This window comes from Adiantum capillus-veneris, chromosome 8 (assembly GCF_014529385.1).
Source record: "Adiantum capillus-veneris isolate H3 chromosome 8, ASM1452938v2, whole genome shotgun sequence".
NCBI classification, from domain to species: Eukaryota; Viridiplantae; Streptophyta; class Polypodiopsida; order Polypodiales; family Pteridaceae; genus Adiantum; species Adiantum capillus-veneris.
Window position 1 is genome coordinate 151,664,450 of NC_140938.1, and position 25,991 is coordinate 151,690,440.

Consider the following 25,991-nt stretch of genomic DNA (forward strand, 5'->3'; position numbering starts at 1 on the left):
AAGTCAATTGCTCACTGTGCAATATACTAGACCAAGCTATATTGTTACGGCTATTGCAATATAGTTTACAGGATGAGGCAAAGGTTTGGTTACACAATTTTGAGGAGTTTATGCAGGCACAAAATCCAGGGGTGGTTTTGGACTACAATCGTGTGAAGCAAGCTTTCCTAGCACAATACCGATCCATCGAAGTACCTGATGATGTTTGGCATGAAATTTTGGGGTACACTCAGAGGGCTAATCAAAGTGTTGATGATTTTGTCATGCAGTTTACCCATTTATAGGATAAATAGGCATGAGCTTTGGGAAACGAGATTCCCCCATCCATGTTAAAGAAGGACCGCTTTGTGGCAAACCTAAAAGAAAGTCTGAAGTTTAAAGTTGAGCTAAAAAGACTTGTCATCTTCGAGGAGGCAATCGCCATTGCCAGAGAGAAAGAGTGGAAAGCTCAAAGGTTTAATGAATACGGAAAAGTGGTCCCAGAGCAAAATAATGGTAGCCAAAAGGAGGAGAATTAGGCAGAAGTTGGAGGCCAACCTGTTCAAAGGGCTGCTAGTACTGAACAGTTACAACAAAATATGCAAGACATGATGACCACGATGCAGGAATAACGACTTAGTGTTCTTGGTGGTGGAGGTGGTCGTGGTCATGGACGTGGTAGGGGAATGGCTCAGGCATGTGAAGCTCAGCCTAATGCAAATGCTGGTTGTGGACAAGGCGGTTTTGAGCCACAGAGAAGGTCCATCCCCACTTGTTATAATTGCGGTGGACTTGGTCATATTAGCACTTATTGTACAAAGCCAACAAGGATGGGAGGGGATATGTTCCCACTTCCTCAGTAGATTCCTAATAGAGATAATGATTATGCATTGGATATACGAGGAGATCAAGGTACTGGACAGGAAAATCAAGCCTCAACTTTTGGTGGTCATGTGGGTGTTGTGCAAGTCGAAAAGAAAGAAGCAGATGTGCTACCAGTAGTAGGCAAAAGAGAGAGGGAAGGCTATGTAGCACCAGGGCCTAGCATAAAGAAATGGAAGGAGAAAGAGGGTGAAGATGCAAAAGCCAAGAGAAAGAGAAAGCCTTGTAGATGATTTGAAGTGGCGGATTTACCGTTGGAAGAAGGCCAGACAGCTTAGAGTTTAAAGGAAGACCTGATTGGGAGGAAAGTAGATTGTACTTTCGGATAATTGATGAATATGGTGCCCAAACTGAAAAGGCAGTGGAAGGCGTTAGTAAATCCAAAGAAAGAGCCAAAGCATGGACAAGTTAGAGTGTTGTCTGTGGGAGAGTTACCCGACATCTGTCCTGTGGAGAACGCTTGGCACAAAGGTGTGGGCATGGGAGAAGCCTACATTGATGGAGGTGCTCAAGTTTGTGGGATCACAGAGTCATGTTTCAAGAGACTGGGTCTCATTACATGCGGAAGCTCTGGGTTTTGAATTCGACTAGCAAACCATGCCAAAGTGAAATGTTTCTGGGAATGATCAAGAATTTGGAAGTCAAAGTCTTTAACGTGAAGGTTATGGTAAACTTTCATGTTATTCCAGCTGGTATGGGAGCCTTTCCTCTCATTTTGGGACGACCTTGGTTGAGAGCTATTGGTGCCGTGCAAGATTGGCGCAAGGGCACAATCGGGGTGCATGACAAGAAGGGTGAAAAGAGAGTGTTTGATATGACTACCAAACAACCTATGGCACTTGAAGATGTGAGTGAGAATGAGGAGTCCGAAACTACAAGTGATGATAGTTCTGAAGACTCAGAAAGTAGCACTGCTTCGAGTTCCAGTGATGAAGGTGAGGTGTCATTCTTGTTGTTGGATGAGGAACATAAAGAAATTAGTGAAGTGTTGCAAATATCAAGGAACATAAATGCCTCAAGCCATTTAGAGCAACTTGAAGAGTTAATGCAACCTAAACAGGAACTTAGCAATGTTAGACAGGTTTCCAAATCTTTTCATTACCTCATATCAGGAAATAAGGGGTTTTGTTGGGGATCCTGTGAAGATTGAGCCAGTTGAAGGGGCAAAGCCAATGCGGTAGAAACTAAGAAGGATGGGTAAGGAACAAATGAATGCTTTAGAGGAAGAAGTGGATAAGATGTTGGATGTAGGGTTCATTGTGCCAGTGGATAATGCTGAATGGGTGAGACCTGTAGTAGTCACCCCAAAGAAAGATGGGCGTTGGAGAGTTTGTGTTGATTACAAGCCACTAAATGTGGTGACCAAGAAATATCCTTATCCTTTGCCTTTTATTGATCAATTGTTAGATGCAGTGGCTGGTTTTGAGACATACAATGTCTGTGATGGGTATTCACGATACTTTCAGCTTATCCTTGCTCCTGAGAAGACGAGAAAAAGACTACTTTTATCACGCCATGGGGTTGTTCTGCTTTTGTTGCCTTCCTTTTGGGTTGACAAATGGGGTAGGAGCCTTTGAAAGAAAAGTAGATTGGGTCCTTACCCTGTTCCTTGGGAAGTTTGTCAAAGGATTCATAGATGATTTTTGTTTATACAGTTCAAGAAAAGAGCATGTTCAAAAGCTTGAAATGACTTTTGCAAGGTATGATGAATGCGGGGGTCAACTAAACCCAAAAAAATGTCATTTGGCACAGCCACGGGTGAAGCTTCTTGGGCATGTTATTTCAGAAAATGGGATTGAAGCAAATCCAGAGAAAGTGGAGGCTTTGCTGTTACTGTCATCTCCAAAAGATACCAAACAATTGGCCACTTTCATACAGAAAGTTAAATATCTATCTTGCTTCATACCCTTGGCATCGCAGCTATTATATCCATTGCAACAACCCAGTCAAGAATTAATCCCTTGGAATGGTCTCATGACTGTGACCAGGTTTTTGACAGAGTTAAAGAGGTTTTGAGTACGCTTCCCATTATGCATGCTCCTGATTGAGAAAAGGAGTTTTATGTTAACCCATCAGTGGGAGATGATGCTATTAGGGCTATGTTATTGCAAAGGGGGAAAGAATCTCAGTATATGAAGCCTGCTCATTATGCTAGCAGAGTAAAGACTCCTCATGAAAGAGATTTTTCAAAAATTGAATTGGTGATGACCAGTATGGTTTATGCTTGCAAACAATTCAGACACTACTTGCTGCTAAAGTCATTCACTTTCCTCACCAATTATTCATTGCTTTCGCAACTGTTTAATAATTCAAACATATCAAAAACAGTGATAAAATGGGTTATTGAGCTTCAAGAGTTTCAGTTCACCTTTTTGGTAGAGGAAAGTATTCGGGCTACCCTGGTAGATCTTCTCACTTATAAGGATACTCCGGTTTTGGTTAAAGAAGAGGTGGTGCAAAAGAAGGAAGTCGAGACTCTTGCCATCCCTAATGCTTCACTGTTATACTTTGATGATACTTATCGAAGAAGTCATGATGCTGCTTTAGGAGGCATTGTTATTTATGATGCACAAGGAAAGCTTATAAGGAAGCAAGGGTCAAAACTTGATGCCAAAAGTAACAATGAAGCACAATACATGGCTGTTGAAGGTGGTTTGCATATTTGCTTACAATTGGGAACTAGACGCTTGCAAATCAAAGGATATGCTTTGTTAGTTGTGAAGCAAGTGTTGGGAGTATGGAAGAATAAGAACCCTAAACTAAAAAAATTATGCTTCGAAGTGAAAGCGTTGCTCAAAAATCTTAAAGCATGGAGTTTGCAGCATATTGAAAGGTTTCTAAATGAAGAACCTCATGATGCTGCCCAAGAGATGATCACTTGTGTGTTTGTAGTAAAGGCGGATGCCCCTTTATATCATGGGAGGGAAATCTTATCAAAGAAAGTGGACTTTCTATTGACAGGCGTTCTACCTGAAGGTTTATCATCTTCTAAAAAGTATGCGTTTATAAGAAAAGTCAAGAAATATAAAATGCTTGATGATGTGCTTTACATAAAAGGAGGTGATTTGGTTTTGCGTCGTGTACCTTGGAAAGAAGAAATTTACAAAATTTTGGAAGAAAATCATGAGGGGTCTTGTGGAGGCCATTTTGCTATGAAGATCATGTTGCATAAGATCTTGCAAGAAGGTTACATATGGCCGAGTATTCAAAAGGATGTTAATCATTGGTGCAAGTCGTGTTTGCCTTGTCAAAGGATGGGAAAGAGAATTTTGAAGCATGAATTGTGAAAGATAATGCTAGCTTTTGATGTATTTGAGAAATGGGGTCTCGATGCTATTGGACCCTTACCTATGACTAGCAAAAGAAATGCTTACATCTTGACCGCAGTGGATTATTTGTCACGATGGGCAAAAGCCAAGGCTGTCAAACAGATTACCAGTAAAGAGATGGGAAAATTTGTTTATGAGTACATATGTTGCAAATTTGGTGTGCCACTAGAGTTACTTTCTGATAGAGGACCAGGATTTAGAGGAGAGCTGTTTGATTTCTTATGCGAAAAGCTCAATATGCAGCATAGGTACAATTCTCTCTATTATCCATGCAATGGTCTTAATGAAAGGTTCAATGGAGAGTTGGTAAAGATCTTGACAAAGATGACTCAGACACATGGGAAGACTTGGGATTCAGAGTTGCCTTGTGCGTTATGGGCCTATAGAACTGCTATCAAAACGACCGCAGGATTTTTCCCTTACCACTTGGTTTATGGCAAGGAAGCTTTATTGCCAATTGAAGTGGAAATTCCTGCTCTCAAGTTGTTGTCATTGGAAAATGAGGAGCAAACAAATGCATGGCAGAAAAGGTTATTGGATTTACAATGCTTGCAATTGGATAGAGTTTTAGCTTTGAGCTACTATGAGGAAGTGTCAAGGAAGGCAAAAGACAATGAGTGCGTGGAAGATAAAAAAATTGAGAAGGGTGATTTGGTGTTGCGATACAGTAGTAAATTGGACAATACCTTTCAGAAGAAATTTCAAATCAAATGGGAAGGTCCTTTTATCGTTGTAAACAAGTTTGAAAATGGCACATATCAGTTGGCAAACTTGAATGGTGCACATCATAAATATCTGTCAATGGTTATAGATTGGAGAAATATCTGGCATGTTTGATGATAGCTGTGACTGATGAAATGTCGTCAATAGAAGGAGGCAATGTGGAAACATCTGAAAATATGGATGAGGTTTCTGGGGATGAGATGCAACAGTTGTTCACCCTAGACACCTCTGCTTGTCATGAATGATCAAGTAGGCTAGGGGGGGCTGGCAAGCTATGTCATGCATTTTTTGGATGAAGATAAAGTCACTAATCCATGCTAAAAAGGTTTCTCACTAGCCTCGAGTACATAGATGTACATAATGCTTTGAGTTTTCAGAGTGCTCTTGTAAAAATTATGTATAAAGGCTTGGTTCTACTTAGTCCTTTGCAAAAGTTTTGGGTTGGTCGAACTCTTAAAAGGTGGTTTTCAATGAGTACTTTCAATCGTGCTTGATAGCCGGTGAATCGGACTCATATATCATAAGTTACATGCATTGGAAGTGGGTGGTTCCTTACTTAGAAAGTGGGTGCGGATGCATGTGAGTAAACTCAAGTGGGCTAATTTGATGGATTTAATTAGAAAAGGTGTGGTCGAGGATTTTGGAAATAGCCGAGGTGTTAAACTTTGAGCCACGGGCTTTACAACGTCGCATTTGGTGCTCGGAGTCACCCGCCCCGCCTTTGCCAAGATTGCTCGGTGTGGGGAGTAAAACAAAAAATTTATTGGCTTAAGTGGGGAGGTGGCAATGGAGTAATCCCACATGGGGGGAGCAAGTGGAAATTGGAGGGTATAAGGGGGGGAGTGGGTACCCCCTAAGGGTGTATCAAAGGAGCAAATGAAGCCTCCTTGCCTTGCTAATGAGGGCTCGTGGGTGTTGGGGGAGAGAGGGGGCGCCCTTTTTCAGTTCCCACTACTGCCCAGGTGCCTGGCCACCTTTTTGGTCCACTGGACATCTCCTTTCCCCACTTGCCTTGGTCAAAAAGTGACTGACAACTCATTGTTCACCCAAAAAAGACCTAAAATGGACCAATAAAAAGGTGCCCAAAGGGGGAAATAATGTCGGCTAAGAGGAGAGAGAAATGTTAACTCTCACGGCTCACGGACACCCTATCACCTACGACGGACATTGTATTATTTACTTGGTAGAGTCAGGTACCGGGCTTGTCGCTCCAATAGGAAAAGGGTAAGAGTGATCAATGATGAGAGGTGCACTCTAACTGGAACATTCAAGGGATTAGTTGGCTAAGCATGGGCGCCCAAGTGTGAATGGGGCGAGCTCATATAAAAGTCAACTAAACCTAAAATTCACTCATTCTCTCATTTGTGCAATTGAAGAGTGCTCTTGCTCCATCTCCATCTTCTTCTTCTTCATCTCCTTGTGTGTGTGTGTATGAGAGAGAGAGAGAGAGAGAGAGAGAGAGAGAGAGAGAGAGAGAGAGAGAGAGAGAGAGAGAGAGAGAGAGTGCAATCAAGCATTGCGGCGGCACGATGGCGGCGAGGCGGTTGAGCGCGGTGTCTCCCTCTTCTTCGCGACGAGGAATCCTCCACGACAGGAAGCGTAGAGCGATGAGTGACACACCAACGCCATCTTTGAGCTTACTAGTTTAGGCTTGTTGTGTGCTTGGAGCCATTTGTGGCTCGCACACAGTGTATCGGCAAGTTCCTTGCATTGACACGTGCAACATATGCGCACATTTTTGGCGCCGTTTCCGGGGAATGCCATACACTAAGCTTGAATGGCACTCTGTGCTTCTTTTGTGGTGCAATTTTAATTGTAGGAAAGGTAAGGAAGGAGGGTGTGTGTGTTGAGAAGAAAATTTTGTGTTACTACTGTGTATTTTTTTTGTTAATGGAGTTTTCAAAGGTACTGTGTTTTTTCTCTGTGTAAGGTGTTAATATTAAAGTTGTTAGTTCTCTGTAATGTAATGTACAGTAAGTAGGAAGTAGATCTGTGCGAGCTAATAGAGTGTATTAGTGTGTAATAGTAGGTGTATTAGTTTAAAGTAGGTAGGTAGAGCGTGTGTGTGCTCTCGCGCAGGCCGTGACGACCTTATCCTTAAAAAAAATAAAAATAAAAAAAGTAATTAAATAAATTTTCAACGTAGGACCGGGATCGGGAATTTCTCCTAGACCCAAGCCCAGGCCCGAGCCCAAGCTCACGCTCAGGCTTAGGCATCTATCGCCCTTTAAAATTACGAAATTTAGCTTCACACGTAGTTAAAAATCGACTTTTTGAGGACCAATGGAGCTTTAGGTGACCGAACGTTGTGCTGTAAAGCACATCGCGATCCTCTGAGTGATACGCTCATTTTGAGCTATCACATGTTAAGTATGGAGCCTGATTTACCCTTGTAATTTTCTGTGGTAAAAGCGCACATTTGTAAGGCCCCCATTATGAGGAGAAGCCATCGTGCGTGAAGGAAAATCACTCACCGGAAACCAAAATTTTCACGGACAAGAATCAGGGGCAACTTTAAAGGCCTCGGGGGCGGAGGCCCCCGAGACTTTTTTTTTCGTCGGAATATTCTTTTTCGCCGGAATATTATGGCCGGACGGGGGCCGGAAAGTGGTCGGAAAACAACCGGTCGGTTGGCCGGTGGCCGGTAGTCAATGGTCGGTGGCCGGTGGTCGGAAGTCAATGGCCGGTGGCCAGTGGCCAAATTCAAAAGCGGACTTGTCTTCTCAAGGGCGGCCACACATGGGCGGATTGGAGGGTCCGATTTGGACTTATTCGCACAAGGGCGGCTACACATGGCTGTCTCTCATAAGAGAGGGCAGCCCTTTTGGCCTATAAAAGGAGGCCATTTCTACACACATTTCATAGTGTGAAGTTGATGCAACAAGGTGAGTGTGAGGTGGTGAGAGTGAAGCAAGGCGGGAGCTCCATTAAGGGTATAATCCCTTTGTAAATTACTTCTTGTTTTGAAGTACTAAAGCCATTGAGTGGCTGCTTTCCCGTGGACGTAGCCCACATTGGGTGAACCACGTATATCGTGTGTACTCTCTCTCTCTCTCTCTACTCTATAATCTCGTGTATGTAAATCTGTCTCTCTCCATTAAGTAATCTACTCACTTATCTATTTAGCTACGTCTTATTTCCTAACAACTGGTATCAGAGCAAGGTTTGCTCGTAGCTAAATTATCTCAAGGAAAGGATTCCTTGAATTGAGTGGGAGTTATGGCGGAGGAAGGGAAGCTCAAGATTGAGAAGTTCAACGGCAAAAACTACCAACATTGGAAGATGCAGATTGAAGACTATCTCTACCAAAAGGACCTCTATTTGCCACTAGGCGATCTTGCGAAGAAGCCCGCAACAATGGCAGATGAAGCATGGATTGTCCTTGATCGAAAGGCACTGGGAACAATCCGGTTAAGCTTGGCGTCAACGGTGGCCTTCAATGTTTCGGAGATGAAGACCACGGAGGACTTGATGAAGTCACTTGACGACTTCTACGAGAAACCATCGGCATCCAATAAGGTATTTCTTATGAAGCGCTTGTTCAATCTAAAGATGGCAGAGAATGGTTTAGTTGCAGAACACCTAAATGACTTTAACACAAACATAAGTCAACTTCGATCAGTGAAAATCAATTTCGATGACGAAGTACGAGCTCTCCTTATACTATCATCTCTACCGGATAGTTGGGACAGCCTTGTGATGGCTGTAAGTAATTCTATCTCTGGCACAAATACTCTTAAGTTTGATGATGTTGTGGGTGTTCTCCTAAGCGAGGAAATGCGAAGGAGAAGCACAGGAGAATCATCAAGTGCTGCACTATCAGTGGAAACAAGAGGAAGGCCTAAGGAGAGGTTCAAAAACCAAAAGGGTCGTGATCGCTCAAGGCGGAGCAAGTCACGCACAAAGTCAGTTCTTGAATGTTGGAACTGCGGCAAGAAGGGCCACGTCAAGAAGGATTGCTGGTCCAAGAAGAAGAAGGAGACAGAGTCTCAAGACAACAAGCCAACATCGGAGGCCAATGTGGCAGGTAAAGTAGAGCAAGATGCTCTAATTCTCTCATTAGACAATGTGTCTAATTCCTGGATAGTAGATTCCGGGGCTTCATTCCATGCGACACCACACAAGCAACATTTCCAAGACTACACTAAAGGTAATTTTGGGTATGTATACTTGGGAGATGATGAAGCTTGTGAGATTGTCGGCAAAGGTACAGTTTCTGTCAAAACTGCTAACGGAAATGAATGGAAGCTTAAAGATGTTAGGCATGTTCCTTCTCTTCGCAAAAATTTGATCTCTACAGGACAATTGGACGATGAAGGTCACAACATTGCATTCGGAAACAAACGGTGGAAGATCTCAAAGGGATCTTTGGTGGTTGCCAAGGGTGAAAAAGTCGGTACACTTTACTTGTGTGCTGTTAGCACGCAACCTTCAGCTTGTGCAGCAACTACAGAAGTTGACAGTGCGGTGTGGCACTACCGACTTGGGCATATGAGTGCCAAAGGAATGCAAATCCTTCAAACAAAGAAGCTTCTACCAGGTTTGAAAGAAGTGGACTTAGAGTTCTGTGAAGATTGTGTTTATGGTAAACAAAAGAGGGTAAAATTTCAAAACTCAGGAAATGAAAGAAAAAATAAAAAACTTGAGTTGGTTCATTCTGATGTTTGGGGTCCTGCAAGTACACCATCACTTGGTGGCTCATTGTACTATGTAACATTCATAGACGATGCGACTAGAAAAACATGGGTTTATGTCATGAAGAATAAATCCGATGTATTTTCCATATTTCAAAGGTGGAAAGCCTTTGTGGAGAATGCAACAGGTACCAAGGTTAAATGCCTCAGATCAGACAATGGAGGCGAATATTGCAGCCAAGCTTTTGAAAGCTTTTGTGCTAGCAATGGCATTCGGAGGCAAAGGACAACCCCAAGGACACCTCAACAAAATGGGATTTCGGAAAGGATGAACAGGACAATCATGGAACGAGCACGAAGCATGTGGCTACATGCAGGCCTACCGCTTGAGCTTTGGGCAGAAGCTGTAAGTACGTTTGTGTACTTAATCAATCGGTCACCCTCAACGGCATTGGATGGGGGAGTTCCAGAAGAGGCATGGACAAGTAAACCGGTGAATTATGCATTTCTCAAAGTGTTTGGGTGTGAGGCTTTCATGCACATAGATAGAAGCCTAAGATCAAAGTTAGATGCAAAGTCCAAAAAGTGTTTCTTCATTGGCTATGGAGAAGGAGACTTTGGGTATCGCCTATGGAATCCTGAAGATGGTAAAATCTTAAGGAGTAGGGATGTAATTTTTAACGAACAAAATATGTACAAAGATTACTTGGAAAGAAAACAAACAAAAGAAACAGGTGATGAGTACATGGAGCTTGAGGATGGTGAAGACTCAAGGACTGCAAACGGTGACAATGTGCAACAACGTCAACCAAATGAGGAGCCTCAACCTATTCCCCGAAGATCTACAAGAGCAAGTAGACCTCCAGAAAGGTTTGTTCCTTCCTTCAACCATCTCTTGATCTCCGATTCTGGAGAGCCAGAATCATATGAAGAAGCTATGCAACATGAATCCAAAGAAGAATGGACGAAGAGCATGCAAGTGGAGATGGACTCACTATATCACAACCAAACATGGGAGTTGGTTGAGTTGCCTAAAGGTAAGCGGACACTTCAAAAAAAATGGGTGTACAAGATAAAGGAAGAAGAAGGTGGGAAGAAAAGGTACAAGTCTAGGCTTGTGGTAAAAGGTTTTTCTCAAAAGAAAGGTATTGACTTCAATGAAATATTTTCTCCTGTTGTAAAAATGAACTCAATTAGGCTTGTCTTAAGCCTTGTGGCTGCTCATGATCTAAATCTCGAGCAAATGGATGTAAATACGGCATTCCCTCATGGTGACTTAGAGGAGGAAATCTACATGCTTCAACCAAAGGGGTATGAAGTAAAAGGTAAGGAGAAAATGGTTTGCAGATTAAAGAAGAGCTTGTATGGTTTAAAGCAAGCATCAAGACAGTGGTACTTGAAGTTTGATCGATGGATGTTGGATCATGGATTCACAAGATGCAACTCGGATCACTGCGTCTACACGGAGAATTTGGGAGATGGGAAATTCATCATCCTAATGTTGTATGTTGATGACATGTTGATTGCAAGTGCTAACATGCAGGACATCAAAGACCTAAAAGAGGAGCTGTCCAAATCTTTTTCAATGAAAGATTTAGGTGCTGCAAAGAGGATACTTGGTACGAAAATATCAAGGGACAGGACGAAGAAGACAATAAAGCTATCTCAAGAAGATTACATCAAGAAGGTACTAGAAAGGTTTGCAATGCAAAATACAAAACCAGTTTCTACACCTTTGGCTGGTCATTTTAAACTAACGAAGGATATGTGTCCAAAGACACAAGAGGAGATAGCCTATATGTCTAAAGTTCCATATGCTGCAGCGGTAGGTTCTCTAATGTATGCTATGGTCTGGACAAGGCCAGACATTGCACATGCAGTGGGAGTTGTGAGTAGGTTCATGGACAACCCAGGTAAAGAGCATTGGCAAGCTGTGAAGTGGATACTTAGGTATCTAAAAAGGACAACAACAAATGCTTTGTATTTTGGAGGAACTGATATTTTTCTAGAAGGGTATGCTGATGCAGATATGGCAGGTGACAAAGATACTCGAAGGAGCACTAATGGCTATGTGTTCACGGTTGGAGGCACAGCAGTAAGCTGGGCTTCAAAGCTGCAGAAAGTGGTTTCACTTTCTACCACGGAAGCAGAGTATGTAGCAATGACGGAGGCAAGCAAAGAAATTCTGTGGCTTCACAGATTCTTAGAAGAGCTTGGATTCAAACAAGACAATTGTGTCTTGTACAGTGATAGCCAAAGCGCTATCCATCTTGCAAAGAACTCAGCCTTTCATTCAAGGACAAAGCACATTGAGGTGAGATATCACTTCATACGCACTCTTTTGAAAGAGGGACAACTAAAGCTAGGAAAGGTGCATACAAGTGAAAATCCTGCAGACATGTTTACAAAGGTGGTCAACAAGGAGAAGTTGAGCTTTTGCTCATCTTCAATCGGCATTCAAGGATAAGAAGCCAGAATGGAAAGCAGTCACAGGTTTGGTTTGGAGATCAGTCTCCAAGTGGGAGATTGTTAAGTATGGAGCCTGATTTACCCTCGTAATTTTCTGCGGTAAAAGCGCACATTTGTAAGGCCCCCATTATGAGGAGAAGCCATCGTGCGTGAAGGAAAATCACTCACCGGAAACCAAAATTTTTACGGACAAGAATCAGGGGCAACTTTAAAGGCCTCGGGGGCGGAGGCCCCCGAGACTTTTTTTTTCGCCGGAATATTCTTTTTCGCCGGAATATTATGGCCGGACGGGGGCCGGAAAGTGGTCGGAAAACAACCGGTCGGTTGGTCGGTGGCCGGTGGTCGGAAGTCAATGGCCGGTGGCCGGTGGCCGAATTCAAAAGCGGACTTGTCTTCTCAAGGGCGGCCACACATGGGCGGATTGGAGGGTCCGATTTGGACTTATTCGCACAAGGGCGGCTACACATGGCTGTCTCTCATAAGAGAGGGCAGCCCTTTTGGCCTATAAAAGGAGGCCATTTCTACACACATTTCATAGTGTGAAGTTGATGCAACAAGGTGAGTGTGAGGTGGTGAGAGTGAAGCAAGGCGGGAGCTCCATTAAGGGTATAATCCCTTTGTAAATTACTTCTTGTTTTGAAGTACTAAAGCCATTGAGTAGCTGCTTTCCCGTGGACGTAGCCCACATTGGGTGAACCACGTATATCGTGTGTACTCTCTCTCTCTCTCTCTACTCTATAATCTCGAGTATGTAAATCTGTCTCTCTCCATTAAGTAATCTACTCACTTATCTATTTAGCTACGTCTTATTTCCTAACATCACACACTATAATAAAAAAAATCGATCATTAAAAAACATTACAAAAAAAACATTAAAAACGTAACAGCTAGAAAGGTGTTACAATCAGGCTATTGGTGGCCAACCTTATTTAAGGATGCATCACTTTTTGCAAAATGATGTGATGAATGCCAACGTTACAAGATCACACAACGAAAGGATAGGATACCCTTGCATCCTGTTAAAGTGACTCAACCATTTGAAAAATGGGGTTTGGACTTTGTAGGCCCAATTAGTCCGGCAGCTCGTAGCACTAAATCTTGATATATTATCATTGCCACTGACTATGTGACAAAGTGGATGGAAGCCACGGCGACACGTAAGGTCGATGCGAAATCAACTGCCAAGTTTCTCTTTGAGAACATTATTACAAGATTTGGTTGTCCGTTTGAGATTGTCAGTGACAATGGTACTCATTTTATAAATGGAGTAATAAAAGAACTCACTACCAACTTTATGATAGCTCACCATAAGTCCACACCTTATTATCCACAAGCAAATGGCCAAGCTGAGAGCACCAACGAGACCTTAATCTCTATCTTGAACAAAACGGTAGAAGCTCATCGTACAGATTGGGATTTAAAGCTTACATCAGCTCTATGGGCTTATCGTACTGCGTACAAAGTTGCCATTAACTGCGTACAAAGTTGCCATTAACTGCACACCATTCAAGATGGGGTATGGCCAAGAAGCGATTATATATCCTTGAAAGGCTAGATGAAGAGAGGTAATTAGTTGTGCAAAATGCACTTGTGGAGAAAGATAGGAGGAAGAAATGGTTTGATCGTCATCTAAAGAACAAAGATATCAATGTTGGTGATAAAGTCCTTATGTATGGAGTGCGTAACGAAAAGAAAAAGCTGAAATATGCTGGAAAAGGACCATATAGAGTATGTGAGATCACCCCACAAGGAACCATTCGTGTGGAGACTCTTGATGGAGTTGAAACCATTGGATTCCTCAATGGGAGCAAATTTAAAAGATACTATGATCCTTTAATCCAAGAGGAGCTACGTGCCATCCATACAAAAAAGGCAGCCAAGGCACAAATAGAATTGAAGAAGATACAAGCTCAAGCTGAGGCTAAGGAGCGACAACAACACATAAGACGAAAACGAGAGGCAACCTTGGAGTCACACATGTATTCTACGTTGAAACCGACGAGGATTGGTTGGACTCTGACACACCTCTACGATACCCTATTGAGCTAAACAACACCTATGGAAAAATGCTATATAATGCCTTATTGGACACGGGTGCTAAATATAATCTGCTATCATATGGGGTGTGGTGTCAGTTAGGGAAGCCACCTCTATCTGAGAGTATTATCCAAGTCAAGGGTGTCAACAAGAAAAAAACTTTGGTTTTTGGAATCTGGCACACTTATGTCACTTATGACAATGGGATTGTAGCTCAAGACTTTTTGGTCATGCCTGTTGGAACTATGGAGGGTAATATGAATCTAGGACGCACGTGGATGATAGCCACCAAATGCACTATTGATTGGGGGACAGGGGGTGTCGCAACACAGAAACCAAATCTTAGCCCTGCCACTCAAGCCACACTGCCTGAGATATTTCCTCTTAAGGAAATAAAACCCAAAACATTGCATGTCCAAGAGGTTGAACCATATGTCCCCATAGCCCAACTCTCTAGAGCTTCAACCGATGTAGTTGAAATAAAGCTTGAGACACACAAGACCCATCACAATATAACAAAGAAAACATACAAGTGGGTCCCTAAAGCTTCTTTAGCAACCATAGCCAGTGCTAAAAGACAGGCGCCTAGTAAGAGACGTCCCATTAGCCCCAAGAAATGTAAAAAAACGTTGCGTTGGATTCCTAAAAAACTATTGAAAGCCCAAGGCTACTATAAAGGAAATGATCAAATCTGGGTGCCAAAACGTAAATTGTGCTTTTACTTGTCATCGGGCCCATGTGAGCTCAATCCTGTGGCTACAAAACAAATTGAAGATCGCGGAAAAAAAAAATCACGGAATGCTACACACCTGCTCCCGAGCTAGTTTGGGTACCGAAGAAAGAACGATTTGTTCCACCTAGCTCAGGGACATCGAAATCAAATGAAGCTTCTTGCTCTTCATGTAGTTCCTATACGAAAATAGAAGCTTCGACACAACCTCCACCTACCATTGTACATATCTATATAAGCAAGAAAGAGTTTGCACCTACGGTTGTAAGTTCACCACCTACAACAATGTTGCAAATCAAATCATGGGAGAGTACCTTACCTCCCTTGGAACTAGATGAAACGCATAGGGCGGTCGAAAACTATTGGTTAAAGCCTTCACCCATAACAACTTGGAACAATTGGTTTCAAAAGGTGACGACATCATTCCAAAAGGTATGATCTACCCAAGGAAGGGGGGAGTGTTTGCTGACATCCATCATTCAATTGCTTCCCTCTCAACCTTCCTCCCTGACCTCTCAATCTTCAATCTTAGGGAATGTATATATAAAGCCTTATACTCATAAAAACAAGATAAAAAAGTAAAAGAGTAAGAGCCATAACACAAAATCATAAAAATACATTATGCAGAAGAACACGACCCTTGTAATATTTGCACTCTAACCATCATTTATTTGCGTGTACAGATGTGGCTAGTATGCTAGAGTCATCCACTCCTGCCTTGGGTGAGAGGTACCCTCGTTACTTTTCACAAATGTTTCACATGGTCTTTCCGGTGCTTGCATGTGAATGGGATTTGGTAGGTACGTTAGCATGTGAATTTTGAGGAATTTTAGCAACCATAGCTAGTGCTAAAAGACAAGAGCCTGGTAAGAGAAGTCTCACTCGCTGCAAGAAATGTAAGGAAACTTGGCATTGGATTCCTAAAAAACTATTGGAAGCCCAAGGCTACTATGAAGGAAATGATCAAATCTGGGTGCCAAAACGTAAATTATGCTCTTACTTGTCACCGGGCCCATGTGAGCTCAATCCTGTGGCTCCAAAACAAATTGAAGATCGCGGAAAGGAAAAAATCACAGAATGCTACACACCTTCTCCGGAGCTAGTTTGGGTACCAAAGAAAGAACGATTTGTTCCCACTAGCTCAGGAACAGGGAAATGAATGAAGCTTCTTGCTCTTCATGTAGTTCCTATATGGAAATAGAAGCTTTGACACAACCTCCACCTACCATTCTACATATCCAGAGTAGCAATAAAGAGTTTGCACCTCCCGTTGTAAGTTCACCACCTACAACAATGTTGCAAATAAAATCATGGGAAAGTACCTTACCACCCTTACAACTAGATGAAACGCATAGGGCGGTCGAAAACTATTGGTTAGAGCCTTCACCTATAACAACTTGGAACAACTGGTTTCAAAGGGTGACGACATCATTCCAAAAGGTATGATCTGCCCAAGGAAGGGGGGAGTGTTTGCTGACATCCATCATTCACTTGCTTCCCTCTCAACCCTCCTCCCTGACCTCTTAATCTCCAATCTTAGGGAATGTATATATAAAGCCTTATACTCACAAAAACAAGATAAAAAAGTAAAAGAGTAAGAGCCATAACACAAAATCATAAAAATACATTATGCACAAGAACACGACCCTTGTAATATTTGCACTCTAACCATCATTTATTTGTGTGTACAGATGTGGCTAGTATGCTAGAGTCATCCACTCCTGCCTTGGGTGAGAGGTACCTCGTTACTTTTCACAAATGTTTCACATGGTCTTTCCGGTGCTTGCATGTGAATGGGATTTGGTAGGTACGTTAGCATGTGAGAGGAATTTTGAGGAGTTAGAGTGGCTGATATGTCTCTTGACCACGATTGATCCATACTTAGTAGAGAGCGTTTCTCCCATTGCACAAGCCTACCCTTTTGACCAAGATGACTATAGGCGTCTAGACAGTGACCTTCTTAGTAAACATGGGTACCTATGATGAAGAAGAAGATTTACATGACTACATGGATGGCACATATGGTCTTATGGATGATGACTTTGTTTATCTCGACGACGAGGATAGGGGTTTAGCCTTAGGGTCTCCCCCCAATCTCTACAATATCCTATTCCCTTGACTCTCTAGGGGGAGTGCAAATAATTAGGTTAGGGTTCCTTATGTTTTTTTTTGTTGTGTTCAATAAGTGTTGGTACCTTTTCCCACTGATATGTCTCCTAGAGGTATTCTTTGTGTTTCCTAGTGTGTACAGGAACGTGTTGCTATGGTTAGGATTTGGACCTTCATGGGATCTTTCTCTCGTTCACACTTCAAATCAAGCGCGACCATCAACACAAACAGGTGTTTCTTGTCCATTAGCATTGCCCCTTATCTTTTTTGCATCCATGTTTGTCTGCTTTGATTGTGATTGGTAGCATAATATTCAACGCATTTGCTTAGTACCAAACATTAAATTCAATGTTATTTTTTGTCATAATCACTTGTCTAGATTTAAAAATCAAGCAGTTCGACTAAGCTAGTTTGACCAAGTTAGGTGTTAGAGATCTTCTCTTAATACCATGGGGAATGCCTTCCTAATAATCAATGGTTACTTAGGTTCTTAATCCGATTTAGGCAGCATTGTATGAAATGTACTAGGGCTTTCTAGTGGGCTTGATCCTATTGACCTTTAGCTTAAGTATTATAAAGGGAGTTTACTAGTGTGATGAGCCTGGGGAGGTGTAACAATGTTATATGACCCCCCAAAGTTACAAATTTAAAATGCTGAAAATGAACAAACAAAAAAAATCAAAGTGCCACAATGTAAAATCTTAAGTTGGAAGAGAAATCTCAGCTTGATTTGGTACTTCACTCACATGTATCGCCTATGGTACTAGAGCCCTAGATGTTCCTAGTGTGGGCGCTTTTCCTTGAAAAGCAAAAAACCCAAGGCATACAAAATAAGTACACACATCAAAATTGAAACAATGTGAAAAGACTTTGGGGGGTCAAAGAAAAGGAAATAAGTGAGGCGATGATTTCATGAGCAATTCCTTTTATCGTAGCTTAACTACAAGGTCTTCTAGGTATTGCCTCTAGTCAGCCCTTGGACATGAAATACTTGGCTCTCGCGATTAAACAACCTAATTGACCAGAGAAAATTGAGAAGCTTACCCATGGTATTAATAGTCAATCTTGAGTGCCTTTTGACCGTTAAATTAGCGACCCCAGACTTGTTTAATTTTTTACCTTTACAGCTGTTTATGCGTTTGATTATATTGCAATTTAATGTTTATTACTGACAAATGGTTTAAAATTCTGTTACCAAGCAAATTGTCTGCCTACAACTACATATGTTTTTCAATTGCTTATGAGAATGAAATTACTATGCCAATGTTGTTTGATTTTGCAGTGACTGAAGCAGGCTAAGGACATTCATCTCAAAAGCTCTTCCACCTCGACGAACGAGCTTCAACTCAATAGCTTCTGAGGACGGAATCTACATCAAGAAGTGGGGCATGTTAACCCTCACGACTCACGGACACCCTATCACCTACGACAGACGTTGTATTATTTACTTGGTAGAGTCAGGTACCGGGCTTGTCGGTCCAATAGGAAAAGAGTAAGAGTGATCACCGATGAGAGGCGCACTCTAATTGGAACATTAAAGGGATTAGTTGGCTAAGCATGGGCGCCCAAGTGTGAATGGGGTGAGCTCATATAAAAGTCAACTAAACCTAAAGTTCACTCATTCTCTCATTTGTGCAATTGAAGAGTGCTCTTGCTTCATCTCCATCTTCTTCTTCTTCATCTCCCTCTGTGTGTGTGTATGCGAGAGAGAGAGAGAGAGAGAGAGAGAGAGAGAGAGAGAGAGAGAGAGAGAGAGAGAGAGAGAGAGAGAGAGAGAGAGAGAGAGCGATTGAGCATTGCGGCGGCACGATGGCGGCGAGGTGGTTGAGCGCGGCATAGCGGCGTCTCCCTCTTCTTCGCAGCAAGGAATCATCCACGACAGGAAGCATAGAGCGGTGAGTGACACACCAACGCCATCTTTGAGCTTACTAGTTTAGGCTTGTTGTGTGCTTGGAGCCATTTGTGGCTCGCACACAGTGTATCGGCAAGTTCCTTGCATTGACACGTGCGACATATGCGCACAAGAAAATACCTTGGGATAAGATCCAAAAATCCCCTTTTAATAGCTGCAATTCCCTACACATCTTTTTTGCTTTCAGAGACTAGACTTTTTGGAGCTGTTGAGAGATACCCCAACTTCAAAAGCTTGTAACTCTCTCATCTATTGTCGAAATCAAGCATATGGATACTCTACGGAGGTCTACACGACACGAGATTCATCTTTATAATCTTAGTTTTTTGCAATTTTAATCATGGTTTGGGTTAGGGCTGTTTCTTGCCCGACTTTATAGGTGTTTGACATAGGTGTTTTCCGCAGCTTTATGGTGCTTCCTTCCGATGTTGTGGTGTGTGCAAGGCTATATAGATTCTTGTTTTCCTTCTTGTTTGCACGTTAACATCGGTTTGGTGCCCCCACTGAGGAGCAAGTGCTCCTATGCTCCAATTCATGTGAAATATGTCTATTCTGCAGGAAGTGAATGTAAAAGGGATGTGGGTCCTTATGGACAACCGCCTATGTATGTGAAAATTGTGGGCAACACTTGAGGCGGTCGTATAATTGGATTGCAGCCTTTGGAGGGTCATGAGATTTTGTGAAGCCGAGCACTATGGGCCGGGTTACCCAATGTGAGGTGGATTAGGTACTGGAGCGATCCATCAACATCCCTTGAGTTTTCGACGCCACAAGGAAGTGTTTTTGTGGCAATCAAACATGGCAGATGAGTTCCCACAGTTTCATGGATTGCCTAATGAAAATACACTGACATTTGTTGAAAAGTTGGAAGTCAATTGCTTACTGTGCAATATACTAGACCAAGCTATATTGTTGCGACTACTGCAATATAGTTTACAGGATGAGGCAAACGTCTTTTCACAAAGGCATTGCCTCGGGAGAAGTTCAAAGCTTTTTGCAAAGCTTTGGGCTTACTGCCTTTGTGGATTGATCATGTCCTTAGCGCATGACACTTTCCTATACACTATGTGCCAGTTCTCGTTCATCGTATCACTGGCATGGGGGATTTGTTACCATATATATGTGGTAGTGATGTGTTGAGCACACTGAGGACCGTCGGGGCATTTTCTTCCCTTACTAGGAGGTTTTTTCCCCCGTGCATTGCATATATGCCCATCACTCTAGGGATTGAAGATCATCAATTTGAGTGACTTGAGCTTCTTCATCTTCTCCAAGCTATGTCTGTTTCCTTAGAACCCTATTTCCAACATTGTCGGCAAGTTGATTTTTTTTGTTTTATGTCCCAAAATGCAATTTTTAGCATATGCATCGTACATCACATTAGTGAGTCATTTTTTATTTGTGATTTGGTTAGTTATAGTGCACTTGGTCAGATAAACACTCTCTATATGCATGGTCATTGTACAATAGTTTTTTGCCTCTCTATTGGTTGAGATTTTAAAGAATTTATAGAGGAGACTTTCAGCCAATTTTCTCGCCACAAAATTTGCTCTTGGTTGTTGATATGGCAGTGTCTTGTGAGAAGGATTTTTATAAATGGTACAAATTTTCCATATGGAAGGAGCAAATCCAAAATGTTTTGATTCAAAGAAACTAGTAAGCATCATCGTTTGCATGCCAAGAGGGTGATGGCATTTCTAAGGTAGAGTGAAAATCACTTAGTTCTAAAGCAAGGCCTACCATATGCTTGCTTACAGAGTTAGTGTTTTTTACCTTTGTTTGTGAGGCTACAGACTGTAGCTTATGGAAAACATTATGCAGGACAAGGAAAACTACTAGTTATAAGATTTACCTTATGAAGAAGCTCTATGAGCTACGCATGAAGGAAGGTGGCAACATGTTAGCACATTTGAATGAGTTCAATATACTCTTTAGTAAGGTAATTTCATAGGGACTTAACTTTGGTGGCAAATTTTATTATATCTTCTTGCTGTTAAGTATGGAGCCTGATTTACCCTTGTAATTTTCTGTGGTAAAAGCGCACATTTGTAAGGCCCCCATTATGAGGAGAAGCCATCGTGCGTGAAGGAAAATCACTCACCGGAAACCAAAATTTTCACGGACAAGAATCAGGGGCAACTTTAAAGGCCTCGAGGGCGGAGGCCCCCGAGACTTTTTTTTCGCCGGAATATTCCTTTTCGCCGGAATATTATGGCCGGACGGCGGTCGGAAAGTGGTCGGAAAACAACCGGTCGGTTCGCCGGTGGCCGGTGGTCGGAAGTCAATGGCCGGTGGCCGGTGGTCGGAAGTCAATGGCCGGTGTCCGGTGGCCGAATTCAATGACCGGTGGCCGAATTCAAAAGCGGACTTGTCTTCTCAAGGGCGGCCACACATGGGCGGATTGGAGGGTCCGATTTGGACTTATTCGCACAAGGGCGGCTACACATGGCTGTCTCTCATAAGAGAGGGCAGCCCTTTTGGCCTATAAAAGGAGGCCATTTCTACACACATTTCATAGTGTGAAGTTGATGCAACAAGGTGAGTGTGAGGTGGTGAGAGTGAAGCAAGGCGGGAGCTCCATTAAGAGTATAATCCCTTTGTAAACTACTTCTTGTTTTGAAGTACCAAAGCCATTGAGTGGCTGCTTTCCCGTGGACGTAGCCCACATTGGGTGAACCACGTATATCGTGTGTACTCTCTCTCTCTCTCTCTCTCTACACTATAATCTCGTGTATATAAATTTGTCTCTCTCCATGAAGTAATCTACTCAATTATCTATTTAGCTACGTCTTATTTCCTAACACTTGCTATGTTCCTTGCCTTACTCATGGGATATGTTTTGTATAGCCATAAGTAATTTAACACCAAAAGACATAGTTGGCCTTTGACATATTCAAAAAAGGCACAAAATTTGCACTATGCTTGGTTTCTACGAGACACCTTGATGATGGGTTACATGACCATATTTTGAAATTAGTCTTGGACTATCAAGAAAGAAAATTTAGTTTATTCTCAAGGGTTAAAAGTATGGTTCATTGTATTCCATGCATGTGTGTGTGTAGAAGACAATGTTATTACTATAGCCAAGCTGTTGTAGTGAGTTGTGGCATTGTCAACTAGGCCATATGAGCTAAGGAAATCCAGACTCGGCGCAAACTTTTTCGAGCTAAACAAAATCCGAGCAACTTTGTATGAGAAATTGAATGTAACTTACATAGTAGTGTCATTAAAATGCTAAACACACAACGCTTGCTCTATGAGAATCTCAACATGTTGTACTTATGGTCAAAATTTAGATTTGTTTGGCAAAGAAATACTTGTCAACAATCTAGATAAATCATATACTAGTCCCAATACCATCAAATTTTTGAAGATGCACCGATCAAAATTTTCAATAAAATAAAAGAAAAACTTGTGTAGCTGCCTTGTAAGCAACTCTATAATCTGTTCATAAAGTTTCATGTATTGGAATCTCACACTCATTGAAATTGGGACTATATCAAGGAAATTCTTTAGCCCTATACATATTTATATGGTCGATAGATCATTTTGATATGCACAAAATTGCATACATGGGTAGTATGGAGCAAAGGGTAGGCTTTGTAGTTAGTTATTGCATCTTACCTTAAGAAAACATGTCCTTGGGTTGCTCATGAATATGGGCGATTATCATTTGTCAAAAAAATTGCAAATACTTTCACAGATTACTAAAAACATAGGTTTATAGACTCGATATGTGTTTTCAGCTCAACCGATATTATGTATTGCTTATGCTAGAAAATATTTTTATTGTGTATTTAATCCATGTTCTATGAATTTTTTAAATTTTATGGTTGTTTTCTTCTAGTTCAATACCCATATCAACATAAATTGGGATTTTCTTTATAAGAATTCTCTCAAAAGGTTATCTTTTCAGACTAACAATCTTCATTGAGAGTCAAGTCGATACACAAATTTCTTTGCAACACCAGTAAATGAATGTCTGACTAGTTGATGTTTGAACGACCTTCAGTGTGCATTACACTATTCTTTGGAGCTCTTACAAAGAGGAGGAAAGAGAATGGTTGGACAACCTAAACCTGACATTAAGAAAGAAAAAACCCACCGAAGTGTTAAAAGTTGTATTTACCTCCAAAGTCTTTAAAACAAAAAGAATATGGAAATTAAAAAATTATCTTTTTTTAAATTCTTTAGCTAAAGAGTTCCAACTGTTTAAAAAGCACTTAAAGTAGTGCCATAAAATAAAGGTAGAGATTTAAAAAAAAAAAACATAGTTGAATGCTCCTATATGTGAATTTTCAAGCATAACTATGATGCAATGCAGATCACTCATCTTTCGCTCAACCCAACATTGATGTGACTAGCCATAGCCATGTATTTCTTTGAAGTTTTTTTAGTGGGTAATAAAAGGTAGTGGGATGTTTTTCAATGAACACTTACCCGGTTACAAAAAAACATGTCCTTTGTTGTGTAGCCTGCAAGTTCGTGATCAAAGGTGATGAGGCTTGTTGTGGCTCTGGATAACCGCTTTACCTACAAACACACGCCAATTTTGCCTGAATAAGGCTTGTTGAGATCTCTTTTCATTAAGCTATCTCATGATTCAAAGGGGGATGGTAATGAAGGGAGCTTTTTCCAAGCTTTTCACTATGAATGAGTGTTTGTAGGAAAAAACCTCTCCACACCTTTGTTGTAGAGAGCTTTTTGGAGGGAGCTTTTTTTGTGTGGTTATTTCAGATTCCAAAAGAACCTTCAATTCCAATAAAACTTTCAAACTAATATGTGCATTTGAGAAAGATATGCTTCGGACAAAAGAGACGAACAAAAAGACAATATGAACTTCATATCTCTCGCCTTGCACTTTTGAAGAAGATGTTTCGCACACACTTTTGTGCTCGTCTTGGATTTTTTATGAACATATTTCATGGTGTGAATGTGCAAGACCCGCTACCAATGAAACAAGCATGAGCGGTCTCTTCCTTCCATAACATGGTCAAGTCCTTCGTTAAATAGTTTGAATAGCTTTTCAATTTGCTCCAGCCTCATCTAAAATCAGTTGGATGGTGTCTGTTGTCCAACTTCATCGTTTCCCAGAACATGATTTGTGTCTGCATGTCTTCTTCTTTCATCTCACAGATGGAAATTGTATGCATTTCTTGAATCTTGCAAAGATAAAAGATTAACCAATGCTACAAAGGAACAAATATGAGGATATAAGATGTCTTCATAGGCCTTACACAATATTGTAAATATGTGTTGCCATTGTTGTCCACCCCACCAATCTATGCACGTTGGTACAACCAAATTTGGTTGAAGCTAGAAAGTGTGCTATACAAGGCTATGGGTGCCTACAGGTGTGGGACCAAGTGCTTAAGTAGGTGTGAGGCCCCTGGGTAGGCAAAGGGCAGTGGGAATGTATGCTTGATGAGGTTTTTTAGGTCAAGAAGGGCCAATTGGGATGGTAAGTTCAAATGTATGAAGTGTCAAATTTATGCTTGAAAGTGTAGTGTTCAAGATGCTCTAGAAGCCGGTCTAGGCAGCTCCTCAAACGGAGCTCACGTGCCAAATGTATGATGGTTTCAATCTAGAAGGTCTTACAGATCTTTGATGGGTAGGGTAAATAGGGACATATGGCTAGAGTTTATGTCAATGGATAGGGTTGAAGAGCTCAAGTTGTGGAGCATGCAGGTCCTTTCGGATCATCAATAGGGGCTCTAGAGAGCAAGTTATGTCCATGTGAAGATTTGCCAGGGGCTAGATATGTGCCCACTTGGTCGCATTGGAGAACGTGCCATTTAGGGTGTTTTGAGCTTTGCCAAGGTTTGAGAAAGTGGTGGGCATCATGTGAAGTAGGCAAGATCTGACAACTTGCCGATCGGGTTTCTGAGAGGTGAGATAAGGCTAGTCAAAGATGGGAGCGGTTGCCCGAGGGATGGTTGTAGATGAATTGGCATGGTATTTTTGGGCTTGGTTTCAGGCTTGAAAGGCTCAGAATGCGTCAAGGTCTGAGGAGTTTGAAGTCGGGAAGGAGCACTTTGGTTGGCTTTTACGGATCAGAAATCGAAGCCTTGAGTAGAAGTGGGCAAAGCAGTGAAGTAGGGGAGAGAAAATGACCTTTTAAACATTTTTTTAAAATGAACTTGATGGTTTTGAGGAACTTGGAGGTGAGCCATTGTAGAGCTTCCATGTGGTGAGTGAAAGAACCCACATGTGGGTGCAGGTCCATGCTGTGCAGAGTATTTACTGCCCCATATATGGTGTATCAAAGGAAAGAGGAGCTCCTCTTGGCCCGTTGCTACGGCCTCAGTGTGAGGGCGCTGCACATGGTGCATTCAAGCATTGATGGATGCGGATTTTGGTGGAGGCCCCTTGGGCGGTGACGTCTTGCGGAGACAATGATGATGTGGCATCCCCGATGGGGGGCATGTTCTCATGTGGTGCCTTCACGGGCCAGTCTTTTTATTGAAGGGAAATGGACCCAAAGGGGTTGTCATGGTGCCTTGACAACCAAAATGGGCCCAAAGCGGTGGTTCACGAGCAGTGAGAGAGTGAGTGGAGGGAAAAGTGGTGATGTGTTGGCACCCTATCAAGTGTACTAAAATGGTAAATGCCCAAGTGTGTGAAATGGGGTTCTAATTTAAAAAAAGAGGCTCCCTTGAGCTGCACAAGCAAAAAAAGATTCCACCTTTTATATTATTATAAAAGAACTATGTATAAGAGGGTTATTTGAAAGTTCTAAAGGGCTTTTTGCCAAGGAATTTTTTGGAGCAGGTGAAGAAGAGGATTTCTCTGTGTAAGCCATGGCAGCTTTGTAAGCTTTTGCAAGGAGAAGTTTGCCATCCCCCCCCGGTGTCAATTCCCCGCTCCCCCTCCTTTCTTTTTCTCATGTGCTTTGCTTGTGTTGCCAACGCTATAAGCCATTGAATGCGGTGACCAAGAGAAACCACTACCCATTGCCATTTTAGGATGAAATCTTAAATCAAGTAGCTCACCATGAGAGATATTCCATCATGGATGGTTTTGAGGGTACTTTCAGATAGGTATCACGCCTGAAGACCAGTTGAAGACTATATTCATATCTCCATGGGGATGTTTTGCCTACCACCACAAGATGTCATTTGGGTTGGTAAATGCCTATGCCTTTTTCAAAATTGGGTGAACAGGGTGTTTGGTCCCTACTTGGGGAG